We start from the raw sequence: 9,566 nt of genomic DNA on the forward strand, positions 1-9,566 counted from the left end.
CAGTGTCACCTTGATGCTGCAGCCTGTGCTGCTGCCTAAAATGAGGACAACCTCTGACCTTTTGTGTCAGCAGCTGACAGCAAAACCCACTCAGAGCTGCTATCGTGTCCCGCAGCTGGGCCTTTGAAGTAAAAGCCCTCCCAGGTATTTTCAGCTACAGTTGAGAAAATGCTGTGGTGGATCTCTGGTGGCTTCTAGGGTTGAGGAGGAAGAGCACTAAAAGCTTAAGCACCCAAAAGGACACTACCAATTTCTGTGTGTTATGGACTTCAAGGATGTATGGTTACAATGAGGCAGTGCTGCCAGGGTAAACAGCTGCCCACATCCACCATGACTCCAAATCCAGCTTCTCAGAAATTTCAGCTGCATGAAATAATGGTGTGTGTTTTGGGAGCCCAGCCTGTCCTGGGACTGCACATCACAACTGTCTCCCCAGCATTGCTTTTCTCTGGTTGAGTACAGAAATGAGTTTCTAGGTAACTTTTGGTTCCAAATGTCATCTTAACTACATTAAGATGAAGATTATTAATTACTTCTATTAATTGATTGCACATACAGACACTTGTGATGCAGAGCAGCACGTGTGTGTCTGCCATATGGAGGCGTGGGGATCCCATTTGCACCAGGAGTGTCCACCTTGTCCACCCAGCACTTCCCATCCTCATAACAGGAGTCCAGATCCCCACCTACCCACAGAGGCTGATGCAGTTGCAACTTTGGCTTACCCTGTACTTACAGCCTTTACTTACAGAAAATTATTTTGCTTTATTAGCAACTGGTTTCAAGGTATTTCCATGATAATAACAACTATCAATTTTTTGTGTACTGTTCATTTCTTATCCAGAACCCAGTTACAGTGATGAAAAAGAGTGTGTCAGAAAGTACTAGCAAATTATACCAAAGAAATCTCAAGATGGTTTCACAAGTCGTTATTATCATCATATGAGGTCAGGAGGAAACTGGTTTGTTTAGTAACACATTGTTTGATTTAGCAGCTGAGTGACTCACACCAAATTGAAGATTTGTTGCTACACTGAATGCTTAATTGCAAAGATAAGCCATGCTGTTAGTTCAAAGATAGTGTGTAGGCTGGGATGAGCAGATGCCAAAATCATGAAGACAATTACTGAAGTTTAAATTATAAAGTCTGAATTGAAAGCTGTGATTAAATAAGGACTGTTCTTCATTAATCACTATTTAGGTTTTCCCCTCTTTGTTTCATTCTTCACTTTGATAGAAGCAATCCTATAGAGAGGACCTGAAGCAGAGCTAAATATCAGTGTCTGATTTGAATCTTGCTTACATGGATCCTCCATTTCCACCATGTAATTAACACCAGTGAAGCACCCAGGTGCAAAAGTAATCAGAATTTTGGCCTTATTCATTCATTTATTCTGAGATGGGTTGACAGCATGCAGACCTCTCCCATCACCTCTGTGCCCTGCATTTGTCCAAAAAGGCATGTATATGGGCATCATGTAAGCTGTTCCATGTAATTACTGATGCTCACTCCTTCTTCACTTGCTGTCTGTGGTGCAAACAGGAGCATCTCAGCTGAGCGCCCAACATGAGTGCAGGCTCAGTGTGGCAGAGAGTCTGCAGGGGCATGGAAAAAATGGGGTGCTGAGGTGGGTGCAGCTGGAGCCCTCTTTCTGGGGCTGCCTGGAGCTGGGCAGGGAGACAGCAGGGAAGAGGAAGAGCCACTTCTCAAAAATGTCCATTTTAAATGTGCTGTCAGAGTCACTACCTGTTTCTTAACTGGGAGCTGAAGGTCTTGTCTCTGTGTCCCGATGTCCTTGCAGATTTAGAAGGGAGATAACAGAGATGAAGCTCTCTCTGGAGAATCAACTATGCATGTTTAATCTACTAATCTTTTTATCTGGTAAATCCATGAATGACATAAACCATGTCGGCAGAAAAAATGTATTTGGTTGAAACTGAAGCTCCTGGCCTCATCCTCCTTGTAGCTGAGGGGTGAGCACCAGCTGTAGCCCAGCATTGCTGCTACAACTCCTCACTGGAGAGCAGCCTCATCTCCCACCACATGGTCCTCTGTGAGGGCCACATCTCCCAGATCACCTGCCCACCTTCCTGCTATGGTGTCTTCCCCTTCACTTCAGGATCTTGCAGTAAGGCCATCACCTGAGCATCACGGTACCTTCATTACATGGGCCGTTGGTGGTCCCCCCAGCACATTCTGGGATCCATTTGGATTTGGCCCCTCTTGTGCAGCAGGTGGGGGCACAGGGATTCCCCACAGTGGGTTGGCAGGACGAGAGGGTCCCAATACCCCTGGGGAGCCCTGGGCAACAGAAATGGTCAAGACATCCCTGCGACGTCTCCTTCCCACAGGAAGGGACATGATGCAAGAACTCCCCTTGGCTGCTGCGAGCTCATTGCTTTGCTCACCAGCAGATGGGGTAATGTCTGACACCAGCAGCAGCCGGAAAAGCTTAACTATTTGTGCAGGAGAGCCCGGATGCTGCCCGCTTCCTCTCTGCCCCTGCTTTGAGGGATTGCTGCCGGCTGTGCCCCCTCGGGCACAGCCAAGCGCGTTCTCCGTGCACGCACGTAGCAGAAACGGCTGTGGCTGAGAGGAGCAAAGGTACAAAGTGTGATGCAGTAATGCCGCAACTCCCTTCGACGCAATTCATGCCGTGTTTGCAGGGACGCTGCTTGTGCTCATTACTGGACCATGATGTCCAGCACGGGGTGGCAGCTCCGCTGGGGCCTCCGTCACACCTGTGCCCTTGTGTGACGAGTGTGGGATCACCCCGTCCTGCGCGTCGGTAAACGTGTCTGCCAGAGCGCTTCTCTCGTTTTTCTAAGTAGAGACCATCTTAAAAATGCCCTTTCCTCAGCCCAGAGAAGAGGATACAAGCTGTTAATTCCCGTGGCTCCTCAAGGAGCTACAGCAGGGCTGTCTGGCTGCCGTCGGCGGGGCGGCTCGGCTCCGCAGCTGACCCCGCAGCACGACTTGGTCGGCAGAAAACTGGAAGAGGTATTTAAACAGGGTAACCACACAGTGAAAGCTAAGAACAGAAATCACCAATAAAATAAGCTCCAAAGCTGCTGGCTGAAATCCTACAAAATGGGCGCCAGGAAAGATGCAGGCGTAGGTTTGTGATGCTGACGGCCTGACACTGCGTGGTTCATGCCACAAACCGGCACAACACACTGAGGGGAGGTGAGATGGTTCTCAGTGTGCCTGCACGACTTCCTTGGCTGTGACCACAGACCAAAACCTGCGTGGAGATGACAGAACCCTTCATCTGCAGAGGGCACCCCAAGCACACCCCATTGCTTTCATCACATCCAACATCAGAACTCAACAGCTGTGGTAGTTTTATGGAAGTTACAGACAATAATATTTATTATCAACACAAAGCCAACGGTCATTTTTTCCCATTGCTTTGGGGAAGATTAAATAAGGAGCCATGATTTTATGGATGTAAAGAAGCAAAGCGATAACTGGTTTGATTCAGCAATCATGGGTTGGGGGGGCAAATTAAAAAGCAAAGCTTTTAATTTTCCTGAGAGAGAGGGTACAACTGCACTGAGTGAATCATCACTCCCAAGGGAAAAATAGGGGGGTGAAAGCCTCCCCACCGCGCCTGTGAAAGTGCTGTCTGTGCCCAGTTGTTCCCGTGAAATAACAATGTTGGCTGCAGGGCTTGTTCTCTCTTGCAAATAGATTAGGGTGCTGCCGCCGTTTAAGCTTATTGGAGATACTGCCCTCAGCTCGAAGGATTACCTTATCAGTAGCAACCAGATGGAGCGTATCAAGGCCATGCCAGTCATTCCACACCTGTTGATCCTACGTGGGAGCCAAAAAATTAATTGCTTAAAAGTGTGAAAGCAAAAACCTAAAATCGAAGAAAAAAATAAAAGATTAAAGGGGAAAAGCAGGGAGGGCTGGGAACTTCTTGCCTGAAACTGGTATCAGTGTCAGCACATCTTGGAGGATGTCTTTCTTATGTGGCATCTGATGCAATTTGCAAACGCAAGAAGGTGGGGACCCCAGAGAGCAGATAGTTTTGGAAAGAAATACCTATTTAGCGGCTACCAGCCGTGTTTAATTTGCATACATATGACTCGCGGAGATAACAGCAAATGCAAAAAGCTTTCTAAAAGCTTTCTAAAAGGATGCCGCACAGCGATGCTGTCAGCTTCCCGCTCCCGGGGTGTCCCTTTCCTCCCCCCCGAAAGGCTTCCAATGGGGCTGGGGCTCCCTGACGCGTGGCCTCGGCGGGCAAAGAGCCGCGAGGAGGAGCTCCCGTGTCGGCTGAGTCCCGGCACAGGGCGGGCTGTGTCTGCCTCCCAGCCTCCCTGTGCTGTGGAGCGTGAAGGAATAGCGCTTCTCAGCTCCCTGCCCATGACAATCTCCAAGTGCCCGAGCGTGAAGCGGATTTGATCTCCACGGCTGCCGCGGGAATGTGTACCATGAAACAGCTTGGGAGTAAACTGACATGAGAGCAGGATCAGGCTTGTTCCATCTTCTGTAAATCACTAATCACATTTTGGGTGATGGGAATAATGGCAACAAATTGGGAAAAAATGCATATAATTATGGATATAGAAAACCCGACATTTTTAGCATTGCCTTCTGTCCTGAGGAGCGCCAGAGGGGGAGAAGTGAGGGTGAAGGGATGTTACTCAGGTCCCTGCACCCGTGGGGCCTCATGCAACCACATCAGCACTGGAAGAGGTAGAGCGGTGGAATCTCACCCTGCCCCACAGCTCGCACGTGTCTCTGAGCACTCTGCATGCTGCTTCATTTTATACACAAAATTCAGGTGCCGCTCTGCCTGTCAGGGACACAGGCTGTGGCTGGGCAGGCAGCACAGCAGCCTGGGCTCTACGGCAGCCGCCGACAGACAACGCGCCCGCGGGCGAGCAGGGTGTGCTGAGCATCCCGGCTGGGGGGAACACGGGCTGCATCCCCGCCGCACTGCGCACCTCCCAGGAGTGCCCGAGGCTGCCTGGCAGGTACAAACCTCCTGGTGGCAATCAAAATAAGACGAAGAAGATGCAACTAGCGTGCCTGTGCACACACTGGGGTGACAGGTTTCCTTCCGCTGCCTCTAGAGGTACCAGTAGCCCAAAGACGCGGGTGATGGCAGGGGTTTGTGCTGTGGATAAATGGGGGAATTGCCTATCAAACCCCAGAAGAGCCCTGCTCCAAGCAGTTACCCTAGAAAGCCTTATTTTTGGAAAGGTCTTATAATTTTGATTCCCTGACACTAACTTTGCATGATTCAGACATTTTGTTGTGCCCTACTAAATGACAGTAATCTTTTCACAATCCTTTATTTATGCATATAGGATGAAAATAGCACTGCCAGAAACAGCAGGGACTGAGGAGTGCTCCTATTCAATTTGCACAGCACGCATTATTCCTCCTAGTGGTTTTAGCATCCTTTTTAATTAAAATTAGCAAATCTCTTAGGCCAGTCTGCATTCATGACCTTTAGCCCCAAATTTATTACCTCTTCACTGGAATAATTGGGCTTTAATTCTCAAGCTTTATCTCTCTTTTTTTTTTTTATTTTCACGCATGAAGAGATACAGGCGACTATCAGAAATTCCTTAGTTTCTTTATTTACACTGTTTCTGGAAATTCATATGGGTTGTGAGATGGAGAACAGTTAACAGAGCTGAACTATTTTCATGCAAATAGAGGACCATTTTCTTAGCATTGTATTTCGTGTCCTGTCATAGGCAACAACAGTTGTGTTGTCTTCAGTATACCAGATGAACTTCTGGGAGCTGGGGACAGTGAGGAAACTGAGGTCTACGTACCTGCCACCGACAGAAATATACTTTTTTTTCACCTAAGCTGCAGCACTGAAAATTAAATGGCACCAGAAGCCTTGTTGGGCACAGCAATGCCACTGTCCATACTGCCATATTGTTGGATCAACTCCTGGTGTGTTTTCAACAGGGGCTATTAAGGCCTCTCTTGACTCACTCTCAGTCCCTGAGAAGGGGAGATAATTGAGATCCTGGTGGGCAGTTTGGGGTGAGTCACTGGGTATCATGTGCCTTTTTGGACATGTTTAGCATTAGGGAAATATGTAGAAAGTTGGCTGAAAGATCATCAGTACTGGAGTGAAGTTTATGTAGAAAAGATCTCTATACCCCTGCTGTAGAGGTGTTGGGATTCTTCTTGAAAGGTCACTGAAGGCTCATGCAATGTGACTTGGCAGAAATAGGTGCCTGTAAGCCTTTGCCTGCCTGACCTATCTGCTAGAAGTGTTCTTTTAGATGGGATGAATCACTTTCCTGGAACTGCCTGTTCCTCTTCACTGACTTTAAAGAGAGTTATTTGTCTTCATTTGACCATCTAAATACCACCCCAGGCAACTGATGGGGGAGAGGGGGAAAAGGTTTTTCCTTTATAAGAAATAGGGTCTGAATTTCTCACTGACTCTTAGTACAGGAGGTGCCTGATTTAGGGGCAGAGTCTCTGCACAGTGCTCTTAAGAGTGGAGGGAAGCAGACACCTCCAGGGTAATCCTGATTTATGGACAGCACTGCCCTGGCAGTGCCCAGCTCTCTGGGCTGCAGACAGACACCAGCAGATCCTGCTGCTCTGCAGGCAGCTCACTCCTCCACTCCAACACAGCTGCAATCAGTCCAGATGCGGTGAGTTAAAGTATTTCACAGGAAATATAATAAATGGAAGCAAAAAAAAAAATTGAAATTTATTGTGGCAGCTTGGCCATGCTTTACATCTACCATGGCAAAAAGAAATCCTTTACAGAAAAGATATCTTAGAGTGCCACAAAGGGACCCATGAACAAAGTTGCTGTAAAATAGTCATCGAAAATGTGAGTGAGAGCCAGGAGGTTGCAATCCTTGTGCAGAAAAGTTATGGGGAAGAGAATATAAATACACATATATTTATTTACCAAACGTTATCTGTTAAAAAGATCACAGTAAGATTTTGTCTTTCATGAAACAACAGTGACATCCAGTGGTACTGTTGGTGTAGCCAAGGAAAGATAAAGCCTTTCACTCCTGAGGTGACAGGTTCCCTCACACTGGGACAGGCTCCCTGTGCTCCAGCCCCTTGGAGGAGGCTGGCGGGATGCAGAGAGCTCCAGCTTCCCACAGCCTGGAGCAGCACCTCTGTAAGAGATGAACCTGTAAAGGAAACGACAGAGAGAGAAAAAAAAAAAAAGGTGGTTTTCAGAGCATGCATTTCAGAGGCTTTGTAATTGCACATATAGGTTAAAAAAAATCAGCCTGTTTTCAGAAAAACAACATCTGCATGTCTATCAAAGTCTACTCCTACATAAACAAATGCATCCTATAAAAAACCCTACTCTCAGGCACTTAATTTCACTTGCTCTAAGACGTAATTAAAATTGCCTTTTTCTTTTCTTTAATTTCCCCTCCATTTTCTGTTTTCTGTACTAATTTGTAGCCTTCTTAAAAATATTTTCCATGGGCTTTCTCTCTAATCTCTTCCAATTTCCCTTTATTTTTCTACCATTTAGATTTGGATTGGCTCAATTAAATTTTCTTTTCTACTTCTGACTGGATCTCTTGAATAAGCTCTCAGAGAGCATCTGCCTCTTTCTGCTGTCATTTTGACTTACTTCCTTATCACTTTCCATTGATTTTCCCATAGGACTTAATTTTAATCCAATTTACAGTATCCGTAATCTGGGTAGTTTCTTTTAGTTAGATTTAGATTCCAAATAATTTTCTTTCCATTGACAACTGTCCAACTTTCTTCATTTAAATAATTGTACTCACTCTGTCTCGGCCAGGCTGTTCCCTTTCCAGCTGGGGCTTGCTGGCTCTCAGCTGCTGCTGGCTGGAAAGCAGAGGGAAGGACTGAATGGCTGGGAGATCAGGTGGCAGGAGGCAGAGCATCACAGGCAGACACCCTCCCTACTGTGGGTTTCAGTTATTTAGTTGTGGCAAGAGCAAGCAGTGGGAATGCAAATCTTTCCTCTGTGCCAGCATCCCTGGCAATCTCCATGCAGAGTTCCACTGGATGCAGGAACACAGCACCAGAGGTGATTGATTTGGCAAGGTCCTGAGAGACATCAGATCAGATTCCCAAGGACCCATGGACATCGATGCAAGTCAGGCTCTGTCTGTGTGGGTCTACTACTCCTTAAGTTTGTCAAGGAAGAGTTATTTGCAAGGGTTGCATGTAAAGAGGCATTAACTCATGGTGGGAAGCCACTACTCAGTAATAAAAGCTTTTGAAACCCTCCCCCTCATCCCCGAACACATGATGCATGTTCTTGTACCCACAGTAAAATGGTCAAAATTTGTTTTGCCCTTTGTCAGGCATAAAGCCACAGTGACCTGTGAACACTCTTCTTTCCATTGTAACTCCAGGAGGTGTTTGTAGCTTTACAATGCTCTTCTTTTTTTCTGTCTTATTTTTCTTGCATAAGTTACCCATGCAATTCCTTCTTTCAAATGTAAATTAAAAAGCTGTTTCATCAGATCTGTGTGGGAAATCATAAATGCTCTTATCTCTGATAGCCTAACGGCACATTTGGGAAAAAGAAATTCCACACTATAATATAAGCACATTTTTCTCTCAGAAATGTACTTCTTTATAATATTTAATTAAAGACAGAAAAATAGTCTTTCCAGCTATTTTCCAGTAGATCTATCTTGCCTTTCTTCTGTAGGAATATTGGTCAATATTCCTACAGATATTGCTCTTAGAAAGGAGATAAAAAGTAGCTGTGATTGGAAGCAAAGCTGCAGTATTTTCTGCTGCTTACATTGTACTTCACCACCACAAACCTCAGCTGAATCTATTAGGAAACATTATGTGCTCTTTCTCTGCCATACGCCCATCTTTTGTGCCGTTGCCAACTGGCTCAATCTTTCATCAGCAAATAATTTTCACTTAATGAGAATTTATTGCTAAGTGCTTTCTTCCTCAGGAGCACACATGTCCTCTTCTTCCAGCATGAGTCTTTCTATGCAGATTGCAGCAGCTATTGGAGCATGATGAGCCTTATTCCAGGTATTGATTTGTCTTAGGCTGCTGTCTAGACAACTTTGCATTGAACCATCACACCATCACACGCCCACACAAGGATCTGCCTCTGTTTTTCAGTGGCTACTTGCTTTACTTGTGGGGGCATAGGCAGGCTTACTCTGGTCAGCTCAGGTGAACCTCTGCAACTGCACTGCTCCACACCTTGTGAGGACACAGTGAGCAGAGGTGGAGGCTGTCAGGTACTGGCACATCTCACAGACTGCACAGGTTTATTTTTAGATCAGTACATCAGACACGTGTTTGACTGAAGGGAACTTGCTCTCAGCTGCTCGTTCTCTAAGTGACTTTTTGAAGTAGCTCTGTGCTCGTCCCTGCAATGACTGCTCCACGTTTGCACTCCCGAGGGCCCTGAGAGCAAAGGCTATCTGAGCACTGCAGGAGGAAACTAGAGAGGCAGAAGAGGATAGTAAGGGCAGCACCTAGCCATAAACATGGGCAGGGTGAAAGTCATGACAAATATCTTCAAGATGCCCTATTATATTTTTTATCTTGACATGGGCCCACTTGTTGCTATACTCCT

At 46.3% G+C, this 9,566-nt stretch overlaps 1 long non-coding RNA gene across 1 annotated transcript; it reads right to left on the reverse strand.

The window, feature by feature from the left end:
- Positions 1-6,682: 6,682 nt before the first annotated feature.
- Positions 6,683-8,422, reverse strand: LOC135421065 (uncharacterized). The gene is made up of 2 exons (XR_010433857.1): positions 7,768-8,422; positions 6,683-7,149 (listed from the first exon to the last, which is right to left on the reverse strand). It is a non-coding gene; the product is annotated as an uncharacterized LOC135421065 (long non-coding RNA).
- Positions 8,423-9,566: the final 1,144 nt, after the last annotated feature.

Source organism: Pseudopipra pipra, chromosome 1, assembly GCF_036250125.1.
Source record: "Pseudopipra pipra isolate bDixPip1 chromosome 1, bDixPip1.hap1, whole genome shotgun sequence".
Taxonomy (NCBI): domain Eukaryota; kingdom Metazoa; phylum Chordata; class Aves; order Passeriformes; family Pipridae; genus Pseudopipra; species Pseudopipra pipra.